At 37.4% G+C, this 18847-nt stretch overlaps 1 protein-coding gene across 1 annotated transcript in view; it reads left to right on the forward strand.

The window, feature by feature from the left end:
* Positions 1–18847, forward strand: part of GMDS (GDP-mannose 4,6-dehydratase) — a 676213-nt gene that overhangs the window by 404370 nt on the left and 252996 nt on the right. The gene's annotated exons all lie outside the window — the stretch shown is intronic.

Consider the following 18847-nt stretch of genomic DNA (forward strand, 5'->3'; position numbering starts at 1 on the left):
GCTATTTGTTTATACTTTTTATTTCAAGGGATTAAATAATATCTGTTAAGAGAATTTGCAGTTTGCATCTCATATTTCTTTTTTCTTACAAGCGGAGGCCCCTGTAGCCAGCAAGAATATTAGAACCTAGCTCCACAGGAATAAACACCACATGCCAGTATTCTATGCTCCTCAGGGTACCTCTGTTGAGCCAAGAATTCCCCCGTGGCTGCCAGTTCTCTTTCTGAGGGTTAACACATCACATAATCCCTGAGAACACCCAGAATTGTAAAAATGGAAGGATGTCCCTGAGGAATAAATTAACATAGGTTGTTTGCCTAGCTAGTTTAGGACTTTTCAGAGATGACATTTCTGCAAATAGTTATGTGTCACAGCTACCAGGAACAAGAATGTAGCCTGCCACATGAATAGGAGAACCAAAGGACAGAGAGGTGTGGCTGACCTCTAAATGGTAAATGCTTGCTCCAAATAGTAAAAGCATTTTGCTTGAAGATTTTACAGTTTATTTAATTTTACCCCAAAATGAACTGTCCCTCAAGAAATGTGAAATTTTCCTAAACCCCACACCTAAGATATACATGATAAAGATCTCTCATGCCAGGTGGCCCACCAAACAGTGTACCTGCCAACATTTTTAATCTTTAAATCAATCTCAGCATATTACAAATGACTTATATTGGATGTGTCCTCATTTTGGTGCTTTTCCCCCCTCCAAAGTGCACTTTATATAAAGAGCATTCAGGGCCTAAGGAGGAAAACAGGAGACTTGAAAGAAGTAGATGCACCTTCATTCCTTCAGCTTCTTTGACCTTTTTATATTTTCCATCAGTTGTTCTGCTTAACATCTGAGAATCTACAGTAACTGAGACCACATTTCTTTGGCTCTGACTGTGAGACTTAGGAGAAGTTCTGTGAATTCAGTCCTTCTCCACGGGCAGAGTTGATGGTCAACCCCAGCAGGGTGACTCCCAGGAAGGACACTGAAGGGAAAGGAAAGTCACCCTGTGTTTATTGGCATGTCAGAAGCCCGGGGTAGAGTCAAGTTTCTTCTGTGACTCTGAATAGGACCACAGTTCTGAAACAGCAGAAGCAGAACGTTTTCACTGGGCATTTTAGCCATGACTGCTCCGTGGCCCACCTTTTCTTCACAATCATTTTCTCGTGGTTTTCCCATTGTGGGAACAGGTCGGGGATAATCAGAGAATCTCTTTACATAAGATATAAGACAATCAATTTATCTTCTTTTTATCTAGAAATCAAAAAAAAAAGAAGGAAAACATTTGATTTTGTAGTATATTCCACATAGAAGTTTGTTGAACAAACAAAAGTGTCCATAGTGATATCTAACATTTATATTATGTGACAGCATTTCCAGAAAGCTTTCTTGGGCATAACCTATTTCTTTGAGTCCTCACAATAGCATTAGTTAGTATTATGAGCTACATTGTAAATGAGGGAGAGAAATCTCACAGCAGCTCAGGAGTTGTTGGTACCAGGCATGAACCTGGGTTTTCTACTTCAGGCTCCTCTGCTTTCTGCCATGGAAGACCATGGCCTTCCAACAACCTGGGCACAGGTTTATTCCTTTAACAAACCACCACATTTATTTTCAAAGACTGGTTATCACTTCAAATCAATTACATCCTTAGGTTAAAAGAATGTATAGCTCAATGAATGGCCTCTTTTATGTTTCACTTGAAACACCTCTCCTTTCTCATCACCTTCAGCCCATGAACATAACAGATGGTACAATTGGAAAATGTCTTTAGCCTTGCTAACATAGCAAACTTTTTAGTCAAAACGAAGATACAGTTAAGACTGCATAAAGACATTTATGTTCACATTATTTAAAATACCGTTAATAATATACTATTCTTATTTTGAGCAAATTTTACTTTGTCAAGTTTACTTTGGCATACTATTTGAAAAGAAGAAATTGTAGAAACTTTTGGCAATATTTTGAGAAAAACAACATTGACAGCATCTTGAGACATAACAGTGACTTTAAGAATGAAGATGACACTACAACCTGACATGACAGTTTCTTAAGGTTTTGTATCTGCGTGTGAGATTCTAGTGTTTAAAGGTTTTGAGACATTAATAGAATGCTGAGTTTTATTGTGCTCATGTGCTAATTAAGCAACTAATTTTTTTCATAATGTGTCTTGTGGCATTTATATACTTTTAAAAAATCTTTTTAATTCTAACAAAGATTGCTAAATATCATTCCAGTCTTTCTGTGTGTAGATTTGTGTGTATGTAAATAGCAAAAAGACTGGAATATAAAATATATTAATCAAGTGTTCAAATATGTTTTGTAAAGTTGAGTCATAAATGTCGAACTTGATTTTTCTATTAAGTAAATTTAGATATGTTAACTTAAAAAGCTTCTTTGAATAGAACTTTGTTAGATATAGTTTTATTTCTGTTGAGTTTTGTTGTTGTTTGGAATTGAACCTAAGGCCTTGCTGCATATTAAGCAAGAGCTCCCCCACTTAGCTGCACCCTCAGCCTGAGTATCCTTTTAATTTTGAATTTTATATGCCCCATTATAGGTAACCTCAAATATAATTTAGTCCTATGTTCTCCAAATGAGAAGAAATAAAAAACATTCTAGGGCAGCTGGATATTTAAATATTAAGGAATGTGTGGGCTGGGGATGTGGCTCAAGCGGTAGCGCGCTCGCCTGGCATGCGTGCAGCCCGGGTTCGATCCTCAGCACCACATACAAAACAAAAAAATGTTGTGTCCGCCAAATACTAAAAAATAAAAATATTAAAATTCTCTCTCTCTCTCACTCTCTCTCATTCTGTCTTTAAAAAAAAATTAAGGAATGTGGATAGAGTGATAAAATGATTATAAATATTTAATTTACTAAATTAGTTACACATATATATTTTAAATAACATTAAAATAGTTCCAAATATTGGTTTTTATTAACTCACATTTTATCAAACAATTTTATTCAGTACTCTCCAACATATCTTGGACATCAGTATCTCCATTACAAGAGGTATTTTTTTTTAATATTTTTTTAATTATAGTTAGACACAATACCCTTATTTTATTTATTTATTTATTTTTATGTGGTGCTGAGGTTCCAACCTAGGGTCCTGCACATGCTAGGTGAGCACTTTACCACTGAGCCACAACCCCAGCCCAAGTAATACTTTTTTGAATTGTTTTCCAGAACCTATATTCAGGCAGGACTTTTGAATTCATTGCTGGTGCTGCCATAGGAGTCTGTCCAATTTCATGAGTCTTCAGTGTGTAACTTGACATCTCTGGTTTCATTCATCATATGGTGTGTTTGTATGTGTTTGTGTGCGCGTGCATGAGTGCGTGCACAATGTGGTGCTGAGGATGGAACCCAGACCCTCGTGCACGCTGAGTAAGTGCTTTACCACTGAGCTACATCCCAGTCCCATCTTATAGACATGTATGGCCATGGTCCCCCTAGCCATATTGTTTCCAGCAAATTTTCTCATGTGACCCATGAAGTGTAGAAACTAGGATGGATTGATGATATTTCAAACTAATATGTCCTCCCTCCACCACTCCAATACTGTGCGTGGTTATTCAAAATAATATAATTGAGAGACTGCCCCATTATACATGGGATTCTGTGAGTACTTGAGGGGACCCTTTTTTACTATAAAAAGACTCGAAGGTTTAAACCACAACTTAAAAGAGACATCCAGCTCTCCTTTGTTCTTTCTGTATCCCTGGCCGATTTACATGTTTCTTTGTTAAGCTTTTCCATATCATCAAAATAAACTTGGAATTCTATCCAACCAAGGTGAAAAACTAAAACGGGAAATGGGCAAACTGTGTTGTTTGTGTTTATTAATATGTCAAAATGAACCCCACTGTGGGAGACCAACTTTGCATGTGACTGAGTCACACTCCCTGGCTGGGTGCTGAGGTGCTCAGTTACAGAAATGTGGCAGAGCTTTCCCCACCCTTCTTGGGTTCCAGGGATGGCATCTTATGCATGGGTGTGTCTTGCTACAGCCCCATGGGTGTAGCTATCCTTACCTGTTCCTTTGTAATATAACCCCTTTCCCTGTTTAGGATAGAATCTTCCATGGAAGTGCCTTGTGTGTATCCCTTCTCTTACTGTGCCCTTGGGTGTGGCCTACCCAGGTGTCAGTCAACCTGCTGACAGTGGACATCATGAAGATAGACTCAGCCCCCTGAAACCTGACCCCTTGCCTCATTTGAATAGCTTCTCCTCAATAAAAGGGGTCAGCACATGCTCTTGCTCTCTCTCTTCCTGTGGACCCTTAAGGTCAGAGGAGTCATCACAGTGACCCCAAAGAAAAAGGTATTTGTGTCTCTTGTGTGGTTATTTTGCACATCCCAGTCAGCCCAGTTTCCCTGGAGTGACCCCTGAGCCTTTTAGTCATGTACAGAAACCCAGCACCCTACTACTATGTATAGCTATAATGCACAATAAATAAAAGTTTCAAAAATTAACTCAGAAAAAAATCCCTAAAACTAGAGTAGTGTAGCTAAAATAACTAATACATAAAAGTTTTATGAAAGTATGAACTCAGAACAACAACGACAACAGAAAGCTAAAAACTAAAATTAGAATCAAGAACAGGGTGGCTTCTAGAAGCACTGGTTGGGTCTGGTGGTAGACATCTGAGCTCACTATCTCAGGGTGGCCAGCATCCCTTCCTCCTGTCTGTCCTTCTGCCTCCTTGAGCAGTTAATACATCTGTGACTGTTGGGGGATTCAAAAGTACAGTCCATTGATTGTGTCATATGAATAAAGCAAGTTTATGGTCTAAGAGGCTTTAATGAGTTCCAGGGGTTGCTGGAACTTTGGGAAAGGTTGACACTTGTCTTTTCTCAGTAAATCATGGCCCCATCCAAACAAGGTAGGGTGTTGTGTTTTCCTGCTGTCACCGACTTCTATCGATTAAGCTTGTCTTTCACTAGGCAGGCCTTACTGAGGTACTTGAAACCACAGATAAAGAGGCATGACCTTTACCACTAAAGTAATTATATTGCTCTAGTGTTTGTATCTCCTGTTTTTCATATAAAAGACATCTCCAATCTTCTGTCTCTCAATCCTTCTCTCTTGGCACTATCTTCTTTAGTGCTGCCTGAATACTATAGGCAATGAAAAAGTTTCTAATTGTGTCAGACAGGATTTTGTTTCTCAGTGTCTAAGCTTGTTGTGTGCACTGTTTCCAGGGAAAAAGTGGCCCATTTAGGCTTCCCTGTGGGAAGTTGTTGCTCAGAATTCCATTTCTTTATTGAGCACTTTAGTTGTGGCATTGCACTCTTCTTCCAAAGGTGGGGCAACAAGCTTGGCAATGGAATGAAGGATGTGGATGTGGATCCAGCCCAAGTGAGAATTTTCTTAGGGAAAGTCCACTGCAGAAGTCCCAGTGACATGCACAGTTGGTGTTGCAATGCATAATCATAACCCATAGGCCTTCTGCAGATAACGCTTTTCATCTTCAAAGCATCTTCCTTACATTTAGTAGTTGATTCTCTGACACTTCTATGTGGTAGATTTTTATTATTTTCACATTGCCCATAACACTGAGACAAGTTGGAAGAGGGGACTCCACAATGTCTTGGTGTCACTGTCTTTCCTCTCCCTGAACTCCTGTGGGCTCACAAAAGGGGGGATATCAACAGTTCCCAAAAACCTGTGTGATGCAAGAATCTCATGCCACTTGTTGATCTAGAAAATACACTGCCTCCTGGTCCTACAGTTCAGCGGCTTACAGCAGCCAAGCACAGATCGAAAACACGTAAACAGCTGTTGGGGGCTGGGGGCAGTCGAGTGTAACAGAATAGGCTGCCAAATTCCTGACTGCCATATGTGCTGTGTAATGCTTGTCATCTCAAGTGAGTCATTAAAAGGTTTCCCCTTAATGGGGCTTTGAAGTGCTGGGACAGCTTGAGCGCATCTATAAATTGCCACAAACAGCCCTCTGACTGAGTTAGCTAATTGCTTGCTCTTTGACTTATTAGGATCAACTGAGTTAAATAATTTGTCACATGTGTGGCTCGTAATAAATAATGTGACTAGCCAGTTTGCAAGCTGTTTCAGTGATATATTGTACCCTTTTTGGATGTTGTCACATGTAGCTAGCAAATGTGGGCTATTTTATCCACAGAACTATCATATCCCCGAAAAAAGACTAAGTTCTGACAGCAATTGTTAAAAGGAGTCTGGTTACAAACAAATGTGTTCACTTCTTCAACCTTTCCATAAAGCATTAATCATCATTTTTCTTGGATATTAAGCACATATATCACACATCATGTAAGTCATGCATAAAAGAATGTAAATCATAAGTATTGAATTATTATAGTTAATATGGACTGAATTATTACTGTTAAAATATTATCTAGTCCCTTTGTGAAAATAAGCCATCCCCATCATCCAGCCTGGTGGATGTCCATAGGTCAGCTTAGCTCTGCATTCACGCCAGCATTCATGCTGTAGGCCATGCAAGGGCATCACTGTCTACTGGTTAAAGACAGAGGCTGATAACTGGGCGAGATTAATTTGAAGAGGGGATTTGGGAAGATAATCGTCCAGTCCTAGGGGAAAGAAGATGCTTTGCTGGTTAGCAGTTAGAAATAAATACTTCATTTGTCTAATAAATAACCTGATGCCCAAAGGTGCTAACAGCATCACAGAGAAAGAGGATAGTGCTGGCACATCTGTGCTGGCTGATGTATTTGTCCCCATTTAGGGGAAAAAAAAAAATAACAGAAAAGAGAGAAAGAATGGGCACGTAGTTTGCCATGTTCTTAATCTGGACTATGTTCTTGTAGAAAGTATTATGTGACTAATAAGAAAAGAATTGAGCTGTTTGTAACTGTTTTTAAAAGTCATTACCAAAGAATACATCATGATTGGCTTTCCTCATTATTAGCAACAGCAGTACAGAACAGCATTTTTATTGTATTTAGCATGGAACAAATATATCTAAAATAAGGATCATTGTGCTTTTGGGGTTTTTTCCCCCTGTAAAATTGATATATGAATCCTTTTACAAATTTTATGAAGAAGTAAATTCTGTAACAAAGAAGGATAGGACTAGTCCAGTTTACTAAAAGTTTCTTTCAGCTTTTCATTTCAGGGAATGTCATTTATAATTATTTATTTGGCTGTGTTCCCCAAAGTACTCAATTGAAATAATAGCCTCCACTAATACCTTTTAATGGCATTTTTGAAAATTAAAATATTGCATTCTCTGTAGATGTCACTTTGAAATTAATGTTCTCTTGCTATTTTCTCTAATGACCTATTCTTTTTCTCCCTTTGAATATATTTACTTAGGGTTTTAATATATCTCTATGCTTGCACATTATCACTGAGACAACAGGCAATAAAAATGCCAGAAAGTCTCAAACAGTGAGGCCCAGAAGTCACAAACAGGTCCCAGCTGGAGGGTCCCCGAGCTTGTCCACTCCCCCACCCCTGCTTTCTTCGCCAGCCCTCTGGTGACCCAGGGTACTTTCTAACTCCTTGGTGGTGGACAAATGTGCATTTCTGCCTTCTCTGAGATGGATGTAAAAAAAATAAAGCTCTGTTCTCTTACTTTGGATTAATTTCATTAATAGTATGTATTTTGCATTTGTTTTAAATATTATTCCTAAATGACTTAAGTGTAATGGGTGTATCTTGGGTGTAACCAAAATAATTATCTACTAAAAGGAGTGTGTGTAAGGAAGAGTATATTTGAAGATAGCTATCTCAAGGTATCTGGCACTGAACCACTTCCTTTCCTTAAGAGACAAATATGCTGACTATACTCATAAAACCAACCTGAGGCTTCCTTACTCACAAGCAAAGAGCCGTGATGATGATGATGATGATGATGATGATGATGATGATGATGATTTGGCTTGGAATGTTTTGCAACTGTTCATGTATCTGGCTTTGGGGGAGATTGAGATTGTAGATCAAATTGTGCAGGTATGTGTTTTGCTTCTAAGGGTTCAGTATATAATCCTTGCTAAAAGTTCAAGACGGATAAAGCACGCATCCTTAGCTCTTCTCATGAAATTGCTAATGGAAGCTGTATACTAGCTTTCTGATTCCCTGTCTATTGACATAGCAGTGACGACTGCAAAAGTGCATTTCTCTATACAAACCTGCCATACTAATCACAGGGATGTCATCTAGCACTGAGGAGCAAAGAGGGATAGAAAGAAACAAGCATGGATTTCACTGCTTATTGCTGAAGAAAACTACAATAAAGTGACCACTGAATTAAAACAAAGATGTACATCTTACAACTAAAGTACCAAACATGGCATCCTGGCAGAATCACAGCCATCTGGCTGCTGGTCATGGTCTTATTCTCTCTTCTACCCTGAAAAGCAGGCACCAGGTGTGACCTGTGAGAGCAGCCACCACTTCTTGGGGGAGGCGGCACCAGGCACAGCTGGGCATGGTCAGAGTGCCACAGCCCTTGACCACCCTATGGTGGAAGGACCCTCTTCAGGACACACACCCGCTCCTGTACCAGTGGGTCTCCCTTTGCTTATGACAGTAGCACATACAGGGAGCAGTGGGGGCAGAGCACCCCCTGTCCTTCTTGGATCCCCCACAGAATATGAGAGAGGCTATCACCTACTGTGAGTTTCTTTCCTGTAGTATGGTCCCTAAGATTGTATTATGTACTGTTTGTTTTTCTGCAGATTTTTAGCCTTTTAAAAATTAATGTCAAAGGTTGATTTCTATATAATCTCTCCTGCTACCTTCCTGCTTTCCTTCCCTGTTGGTCACAAGTTGTCCATCATCCCTAACCATGGCTGTTACTGCCTTACATCTAAGGGCAATGGCACTCACATAGATGGGTAATTCTCAATAGCAAGCACTTACCAAAGAGCAAGATCTAATAGCCCTTCAGCTTGTGCCAAAAGTAAGTCTGAAGTCATTGCTCCTAGAATACCACCATGCCAGACTCTGCTTTCTAAAACCTGATTCTGTCAGATTTCCAAGGAGAAACTTACCTGAACCATGAAAGCATCAGCCCCTGCTCTTAGAAGTTCCTGGAATATAGTTTATGTCTTTGCCTTTTATTTAGGGATGCTATTTTGAAAACAAAAATAAAACAGATAACAAAAGATCAATTTAGAATCTAGGAGCATATCTTTGGAAACCTTTCCAATCAGTGTCCGAGGTGAAAATCCACAGACAGAATCGTGCCAGAGGAAAGCATTCCTGAAGAACCAGTATTTTCCTTTTGTCCAAGCTATGTGAATTGCTTAATCTAGCAGGGCTTCCTTTTTGCTTTGGTTGCCTCATCTTCTTACAGACTAAGAGAGAAGCACAGTGCTCGAAAGCCTTAACCATCTTAATCAAAGCCCTGGTATATTTTCCTTTAGGCTTCAAATGTGGTTTCAGATCCCTGTTTTAATATTTCCTTTGCACTTTAGCATTTCAGTTATAGCTAAATTGCATTATAAGAGATGTTAAATCATTTTTAAATGAATATAAATATAAGGTATGAGTAATTAATTTAAAATGAACAGTTTAATCTTAAAATATGCAAATATAAGCAACTCCTGATTTTAAATAACATATAAACTTTGCTTTTTAAGATTCTGAGTGACCAAACTGTTTCACCTTGATATTCAGCCTCTGAACTCACAATCATACATAATATATTTTGCATATTCTAGTGCTAGTAAGCATTTATTTGCAACCTTTATAGCACAATATACTGGAAAGAATCCTGAACTGACAAAATTCTCATCTGAAAATTCTTAAAGAACCTTAAAGATTATTAAATGAAGCAAGGAATGTAGAAATGCTACATTAGTGCCCTTCAACAATAGTGGTTTGAATGTCTATCATTTTTGGGCTCTTTGGAGAAAATCTTGTGATGGAGTGTATTCAGTTTATCAAACTGGGTGCATTGAACACTGCTGTCTTTCTTGGGTCATCCATTATAGTCACCCCATGTCTACTTCATCACTGTGGGTAAACATTTCCCAGGCTACCTGATTAGCCATTCAGAATAGACTGGTGACTGAACTTAGTCCCAAAACACCTACAGGTGGCAGAATAGCTGTTGAGAGGGAAGGGTGATAGGATTTTCCCTTCCTTGGGTGGAAATCCCCCATCCAAAGACACAAGGCACTTCTTAGATAGCAGGTAGTATGTATCTAGCACTCCTAAAAATTCTACCTTCTGTTACTTGAGTGTGTTTTCTTCATAATTTCACTTTTCAGCCATATTTTTCCAGGCTTTTGATTTGCTGACTTATTTTTATTAATCATCCTACCCATGCTTATGAATAACTCAAGATAACTCAAGAAATAGAGGGAAATTTGCCCTCTTCTCCTGATTCTCCAAGACATGTGTCCACTTATTCTGGGAGTCCCTGTGGAGGGACCATCTCATGCAGAGTTTGGAAGACTTCCAAGTTCCAGCTCTTGGCAGGGAGTATATCAGTAACTTGGTGGGTGTTAGGATATAAAGTGTTTGGGTGGTCTCTGCCCACAACCTGGTAAAATTCAGATGAATGGTTCTAGATTTGTCTATTTTTGCCTGCAGACTATCAAATTTGTCAGATATAATCATATTGGTACCTTTTAAAATCCATGATGTGAAAGTACCCTATGAAAGTATAATTAAAATGTGTTTTGGTTAACATTTCTAGGGACAAAAGCCCTTTGTATAGAAAACATTTGCAAATTAGTTGCAGGACTCATTTTTATCACTTTTTAAAGAAATCCTTATTTTACCCAATTAGCATGCCCTTTAAGAAAATTGTAGACATTTGCAACTTTAAACATTGTCACAGTTTTCAACCATTTCAAGTTGTATCTATTATTCACTAGGATTAATATCAAAAAGGAACACAAAGAATCTCTGTGAGTTCTTGAAAGTAAATTGGGAAATGTGGCTCAATATATCCTTGAATTAGTCAGAAGCATTCTTTTTTTTTCCTAATAAACTGAAAGACAACACTGATTCTTTTAACTTTTGTTGTCATAGATTTTAAAAGTAAATAAAACTACCAATATATTATAAACTAAGACATATATTTATGTTACTCAATAAGCATGATGTGTATTGGGTGATTTTCCTTCCCAGAGAGAACAAGAGCAAGTCACACTCTGTGCTTTAGCTGCCCATAATACTTTGGGGTGCTCTTGGTGCATTGTGGTGAGTATCCCCCCCCTCCCCCGGCCCCCAGTCAGCAGCCTCTGCTCACTGAGCAGGCTTCCTATGTGTTCTGCGATGCTACTGCTATATCTGGGTCCTGACCTCTTATACAAACATTTCATTGCATTATCTTTTCAAAAATTACAATAAAAGCTACAGATTATAATTACTACTTTTTTTCAAGGCTCAAGTATTTTCTTTGTCCTGGTTTTAGCAGGCGTAATTATTGAACTTCAACAAGCAATTCAGAGTGACCTCCTGAACTGACTGCTAGTCAGGAGCAAACTGAGACCTTCACCTTTCTATATAGCAAACCAAACGATTAGCAGCAGAGTTAGCTCATACTACTAACTACCTGCTTTCCGTATGGCACTCAGTAGCTCCAGCCACTTAACATTTTTAAGCCTTTTTCTCCCTCCGTAATGTAAACTCTCTGAAGCTCAGACCTTTTAAAAGCATATACTCTTCACTAAGTAAGCCTGATACAATAAAATCTTTGTTCTCTGCAGCATTGCAGATTCATATATGTATATACACACATGCACTGTCTAATATTTATCTGGTCTGGAATAAGCATTAATCTTTAATTACTATATAAACATTTTAAACAGGTGTGGAATAACTGCACTCTCAAAAATTCAGTGTTTATCTCCTCACTGCCTGATGGCATAGGCCCATTGCCTGACAGCTTTCACCTCCCTGTGCTGGAGGTGGAAACTGAGAGTAAAGGGCAAAGAAATGCCCCAAATCCCACATGAATCAGAAATTTCCAGTTATAAATTATGCACCACCATAACATCCTTTACCACAGTTTGCTAGCCAGGAATTGAGTTTGGGGTAGTTTATAGCAGAAAAATGTGTTTTTCTGTCATGGTGGGGGTATTGGGGGGGTAAGGGTTGTGTATATATCTATGCTTTTTTTTTCCTTCCTGTGGATTGTACACTCTTAGCCGCCTTTCTTGGGGCTGTGCATGAAGCCTGTGGTGTGAGGAGATATAAAGCAGCATTTTTCTAACTGCCTTTGAAAACAATGAGGGCTCTGTTAACAAGAACCCAAACCTCTGTAGACTGCCTTTCTGGGTGGAATGACTGGTGGAGCCCAGGTTCAAAGCCATTGGCCTCCAAGTGCTTTAATTCTGCATTATTTTTGCTTCTCTAAACTCTTCCCCCCCCCTTTTTACTTAAACCTTCTGAGGTCTCCTTGTTTGGTAGAAAACTGAGAAGTGACTTTTTATAATTAGATTAAAGTTAATCAAATGAAGACTTGGATATTTTTTAATGTCATTTAATCTCCTTCTCCTCCTCTTCCCCCATGGATTTTATCACCCTGGCTTAATTTGTTGTAAGATTTTTACTTCAGCTTTTCCACTTTGAAAAAATAGAGGACAACAAGTATTTTCAGGAGCCTTTGTTTTTCCTTGAAATAAACACAAATTCAGTTCTGTACTAAACATTATACCAAGTGGTTGTCTTCTTGTCCTTTCTTGGCTGTTAAAATTTTCTAAGTTGGAGAAATGGAAAAGTAGGTATCAACTAAAAGCTTCTCTAATCAAGACAAAGTGGAAAGAAAAGGTTCTAAAGAACTCTTAATTAGGAAATATTTCTTACACAAAGTAGCTTATATCTGTGTCACCAACTGATTAAGATAGGAATTTTGGTCAGTTTAACATGATAATGTTGCAAAGAGAGATACTGAAGAGGGGAGGGAGCCAGTGATCATGGATGATGGAGTTTCTGTGCCCTAGCAATAAACGTGCACATTTTTTTTTTTTTTTGTTCAGTCACAGTTCATATCTTCTCTATTAACGTTCTCAGTGAAGTATGAAAGCAAGGCAGAAGAAACAGTTTGAAAGTGTGCTTTATATTCAACCTTGCTGTAAATTCTGGATGCCGTATGAAGGCTGACTTACTCGGGGCCTTTCTGGGTTTGGGTCTGGAGGGAGAAGTCAACAGGACAGCGTCAGGAGTCTGTGGCAGCTTAGCCTCTGACAACCTGCTTTCCACTGGGAAGAGAGGAGATCAGGTTTCCAATTTGTTAGGCTAAAGGCAGTGGGGTGGTGCACTGATGGGTCTGGTTCTGATTTTTAACTGGTGTTAAAAAGGTCAGGGTTCACATTTTTTCCATTTTATCCTGAGTTCATCACCAGCAAATCTGCTTTTGCCACATTTAGTCTAACACTACTAAGTGAATGAAGACCAGGAATGGGGACCCTGGGTATGTTTCCCTCTCCGACATGTTTTGGCATCTACTACCTAGGAAGAAAAAAATCATGTCATTTAGAGTGACCTTTGCTTCGTAGTTTTAGGTATCTGATAATTAAAATATATAGTTAGCAATTCTTATCATAGTAAGAAGAAATAACAATAATTTTAATCTTGGAATTAAGGGTTAAGTGCTGCTTTATTAATTCAATTTTCTTTTATTATGCTAGTTTAAAATGTATAGCTCTGTTTGGAAAAGAACTGTTAGAAACTTCATTATGTCAAAATATATAATATAAAAATATCCTATATTTTTTCTAATACAAAATTTATAATAGCTTCCCAAATCTGTGATTTGAAAAGACTACTATAAGTATTATTCTTATGTAGTGATATTAATACACAATGACAAAAGCTTATAGAAATAACTCTTTATTTATATGTTTTATTTCCATGGGGTTGTTTGTTTTTTGAATAGATGACAAACTAGAAGTACATTTCTTATTTTCATAAAAAGTGACTTAAAATGTTTGTAAATAAAATGTTATGACCCTTACTGTTAGAGGAATTTATCAATTTAAAGGGACTACCTTTTTTTCCCTGCTGGCTCATTAGATATTTCATTTAAAATTGATTAATGTCTTCTTAAGGGTCATACACTAGAAAATATGCTATCAAACTTATTTTTTTTATTTTGAGATAAATGTGATAACTTTAAAGTTTGGTGGTGTATGATTTCCTAACGTATACTGCTGTAAAGGAATTGTATATGCAATGTCTGCATTTTATTGGTAAATTATGTGTTTTATAGTAGAAGCAAAAATAAAGTGATTTACAGACTATCAAACTACCACACTGTATAGACACATCTATTAAGATCTTCTTGATATATTATACTTTTACCTTTAATTTAAAGGTGAATTTAATTTATTATAAGAATTTAATTTATTAAAGAAGCTTTTGAGAGGTATCAGAATCTTTAAGTTACAAATAATAAAATATCTATTCTCATGCCATTAAAAATAATACTAGCTAGGTGCTTTATATAAATCTCGAAGTATTGAATAAAATTACTAGGAGGATTTTTTTTTTTTGCTCTCTATTATATTGGAAAACACACACAGAAATGTTTTCTGTATTTAGAAGTACTATATGAGGAAGTACTATGTGGACATGTTACATAATACCTTAGTTTTACAGCCAAGTGCTTGTGGGTGCCATTTCCAGCTCCACTCTCCTTACATACAGAAGTGTACTTAAGCAGGAAAAATATACCCTCTAAGGTGAAATCCTAAAAACATTTTATTTTTTATTTGCTAGAATTTTTCCTACAGTGAATTTTCTTCAACATACTAGAAGAAACTAAAAGTTATGTATAATTATAACACCTCCCAAGGACTATTGGATACTGTCAGTTCATTGACATCCCTGATAGCTTACAGTCATACAGATAATATAGTCCATTGAAACAGCAGATAACACTCAGAATCTTTTGAATAGTGTTTACAATCCAATTTCCTAAAAAAAAAAAAATTCTTCCCATTCTGCAGAGCAAAAAAATGCAAGCATTATTTCTAACATGTTAAAAAGTATAATAATATAATTATAGTTTGGCTTCTAAATAGTTATTATTCATAATGAATTATCTGATCTTTCATTATTTAACTTTTCTAATTTTAGCATGTTTTCTTAGTGTTTTTTGTAAGTTATATATGCAGGGTTTATGTTTGTAAGAGAAAATATTACTCAGAAATTTACTCTTAACTGTGAATGCATAGAATTTAGAGCTCCCCTCCAGGAAGTTTCACATCATAGCCATTATTTTGTCCTAAAGAAGAATATAGCTTCCTGGCACAAATACTCAATCCACAATTTTTACCTAGGGAAAGACTATAAGAGTAAAATGTTAGGTGTTTTCAAGTTGATTTGACTGGGTTGTCAATCCAGGATATCACTGCTTGCAACTGGGAAAGATTTTTTGGCAGAGACTAATTAGTGCAAACTCTAGCAAGCTGTGGAAATATATCAATCCCAAAATCCTCTTATGGTGGATTTTAATGATAATTTCTAGCATTAGCTGGAATAAAGTTGAGACACATTTGGTATATGCAGCAAATTCTCTTTAATAGTCCCATGTGCTAACCTGTTACTTAATGCAGCCATGGATTGCGAGGCTCATACAACTATAGTCCAAGGCCAGGCCAGCAGAATCCTTTGTCTTTTCCTATTGCCTCTTGTTCAAGGTGTGTTTGTGTAAAGGGAGAACCATTATTTTAGTTTAAAAGATTAAACAAAATAATTTTTATTTCTCTTTCAATCTGATGGATCATCCACAGCCTCTAAAATAAACAAATGAGCTTAAGTCATCAAATAAAACATTATTTTTATTGGTCTGGTTTATGAAGGATGAGAAGTCTAGTGTAGAAGTATCTGTTCTTTCATCATCATTATCTCTCTTCCTGTTCAAGTTATTTTCTGTAAATCCCAGTTAAATACTCAAAGGTTTAAAGTGTAACTAAAACATAGATTGTTAAGGAAAGTGGTTGAAATGAAAGTTCTCTCTGAAGCTCTTTTATTATTTTAAGGTTTGTGTAATTTCATTGTTCTCTGTTCCTAAATTTATTCAGTAATACCTACTTTTCACTTTGCATGTTACCAAAAATAATTCTTAGTGTATTAGTGGTAGGTATTTTGTCTTTGTAGACTTTACTGTCTTTTCAGAAGTGAAGTCGAAAGGACAGGGTGCTTGAGACCCTCAGTCACCTGTGCCTAGAGACTGATATGCATCTGTACAGATTATCTCTCTCATGTATAGAAGAGGGCAAAACACCAAGTCTGGAGACTGATGGAAGGTCAGACCTCTCTTAGCCAATAAGGTAATTTTCCTGTGGCCTGTGGAATACCTCCTGTGTTTTTCACTATTTTAGGGGAGAAAGAGCAGTGATGACCTTTAGCCACTGACATTTTTTGCTTCATGCCCTGAAATTAGAGGAATTGATCAGCCTGGTGTGTGCTAGCAGGCCAGCCCTGTAGGCTGGAATTCCCACAGGAGCAGCTCTACTGATTTCCCCCTGAAGTGCAGGACCCAAGATGCTTGCCCCACTGGCTGTGTGGTCAGATGAAGCCCCCAGCCTTGGCCAGATTGCCATGCCAGAGGGCTTTGCTGATTGTCTAGACCCTTGGATTGTCAGTCCTATTTGTTCATTGTGCACTCTTTTTTGTTGTTGTTTTATTGTGTTCGCATATGTTTCATCATCTGTTCCCTTTGTGTGCATGTGTGTCCTCCTAGAATGAACACCAGCTCAACATGTGATTGTGAACCCAGAGCTTTAAAGCAGTATCTGGCTTCCTGCTCTTTCACTTCCTGGGGGTACTTTCACCTTGTGTGCATTTTGACCTCCAGGTGATTCATAAAACTTTTCTCTAGTGATCTAGTTCAAAAGCAGGAATCTTATTTGGTTTAACAGTACAGTAACTGGAAGGCAGAGAAAAGACAGATCTTGTTTCTATAAATTATGTTCTTGAATTGAGAAGCATGATATTTCATTGCTGGGTCAGTGGGCTCTGAGCCAATATGTGTATTTGCAATATGTGTATCTGCTAATTGACCAGTAACTAACAGAGCAGGATGAGAAGAAGCACCTTGCCCATGTAGTGTAATCATAAAGGCAAGAACACTCAGATTCTTATCTCCTTCCTAACAGTGTTTGGTTGCTGTGTAACTCAGAAAGTCAGAGAACTTCTTAACTTATTTAACCTCCTAAAAAATACCATTGAATTTTGTCTTCCTCATCAAGTTCCTAAAATCCAAGCCAGAAGACCAGACCCTCAGCTGACAACCTGATCACTCTTCTTGTCCCTGGTTTTGGCATCAGACATATATACTTAGTAAATCCATCAGCTGTTTTATTTTTAAAGCTATGTTTATCATGGTGTAACTCATATAGTTCCATTCACCCCTTTTAGTGTGCAGTTCTATGAATTTTAAAATTTCATGTAGTTTTATTACCACCACCATAGTCAAGATACAGAGAACTCCATCACCCATAAACCCCCTGACCCCAGCCTCTTGATCTTCCGTTTCCCCTTCCCCCTCCCTCTGTAATCACCAATCTGTTTTCTGGGCTTGCAGTTTTTCCTTTTATAGAATATCATACAAATGGAATTATAAAGTATGTACTTTTTGGAGTCTGGCATCCTTCTGGTCTGGTATCAGTTGTTCATTCTTTTTTTATTGCTGAGTAGTTGTCTATCATATGGATTAACATTTTTTAACTGAAAAAAACAAAAAACTTCATTATAGCATTTTATTATAATTAAACGTGTTTCCCCAATATTTTGAGATACATATAATTTATATGTAAGATGTACTGAGCAGTTTTGAATTCCTAAATTCCTCTTTTTAATGCCATCATTATGTAAGGTTTCCTTTTTGTCTTGTTTTGCTTTTACTTTTATTTTCTTAGTCTTTCTTCCTTACTACAAATTGAAATCTAAAGGGCCAGTGGAGGTCAGGAGAGTCTTCAGTCAGTGAATAGTTCAATCTGTATTATAGGAGTCTAGTCCAGTCATATTAAAATAAGATCTTCTAATCTTTTAAGTTTTTATTTAAGTATTCATGCCTTAAAATAAGGACTGAATGGAGTTTAGGAATATAGCTCAGGGTAGAACATGTACTCAGCATACACAAGGCCTTTAGTTTAATTCCTAACATCACAAAAAGAATAAAATAAAATAAGGATGGACAGTGTTTAAGTGCATTCCTTAAGTAAATTAGGATGTTTGTTCATTGGATACAGGCAAGTGTTCTGATTCACAATTCAAATGTGACTGGTACAAGGGCTGTATAATCACATGGTGAGTCCCCAGATTTTGCTGGGTAGGAGGGCAGCCCCAAGCCTTCAGGCCATGGTTTCTTTAGTGACTTCACACCGTTGTCTAGCTTTTTTTTTTTTTTTTTTTAAGGCTTCTGGCTTTGGACAGCTCATTCACAAAGAAGGGCCCTGGGACCATTTCTCCTTCAATTAAAGACTCAAAAACAAAAAGAGCTAATTTTGACATTCAGCACTGTAATGAGGCACAGATTTATGTAAGGTAATGAGGTTTGTTTCATTGCACTTCAGTGGTCTTTAAAGCTAAAATGTCGTGGCTTTATATCAAACTGAATTAATATATTGGACTTTTTCATCCAACACAGTCTAGTTTAATTTTACCTCCTAAGAAGTTATTTTGTTTTTTTGTTCTCTATCATAAAAGACATTTTAGTAAATACTTTGTAGAAAACCATTATCTAAATAGGAACATTTGAAAATACCGTTTCTATCAGTGGCATGGAAAGATCACAAGGTTCCTGGTTGGAATCCTGTTTTCTGATGAGGTGTCGATACCTATGTTCAGTCTCCTAGGTAAGTGCTGTGCCTGGATGTCAACAAGAATTATGTGACAGCATGCTGGTCAGTTAGTCACTGCCAGGGAGCC

This window comes from Spermophilus citellus (assembly GCF_964194105.1).
Source record: "Spermophilus citellus genome assembly, chromosome: 5".
NCBI classification, from domain to species: Eukaryota; Metazoa; Chordata; class Mammalia; order Rodentia; family Sciuridae; genus Spermophilus; species Spermophilus citellus.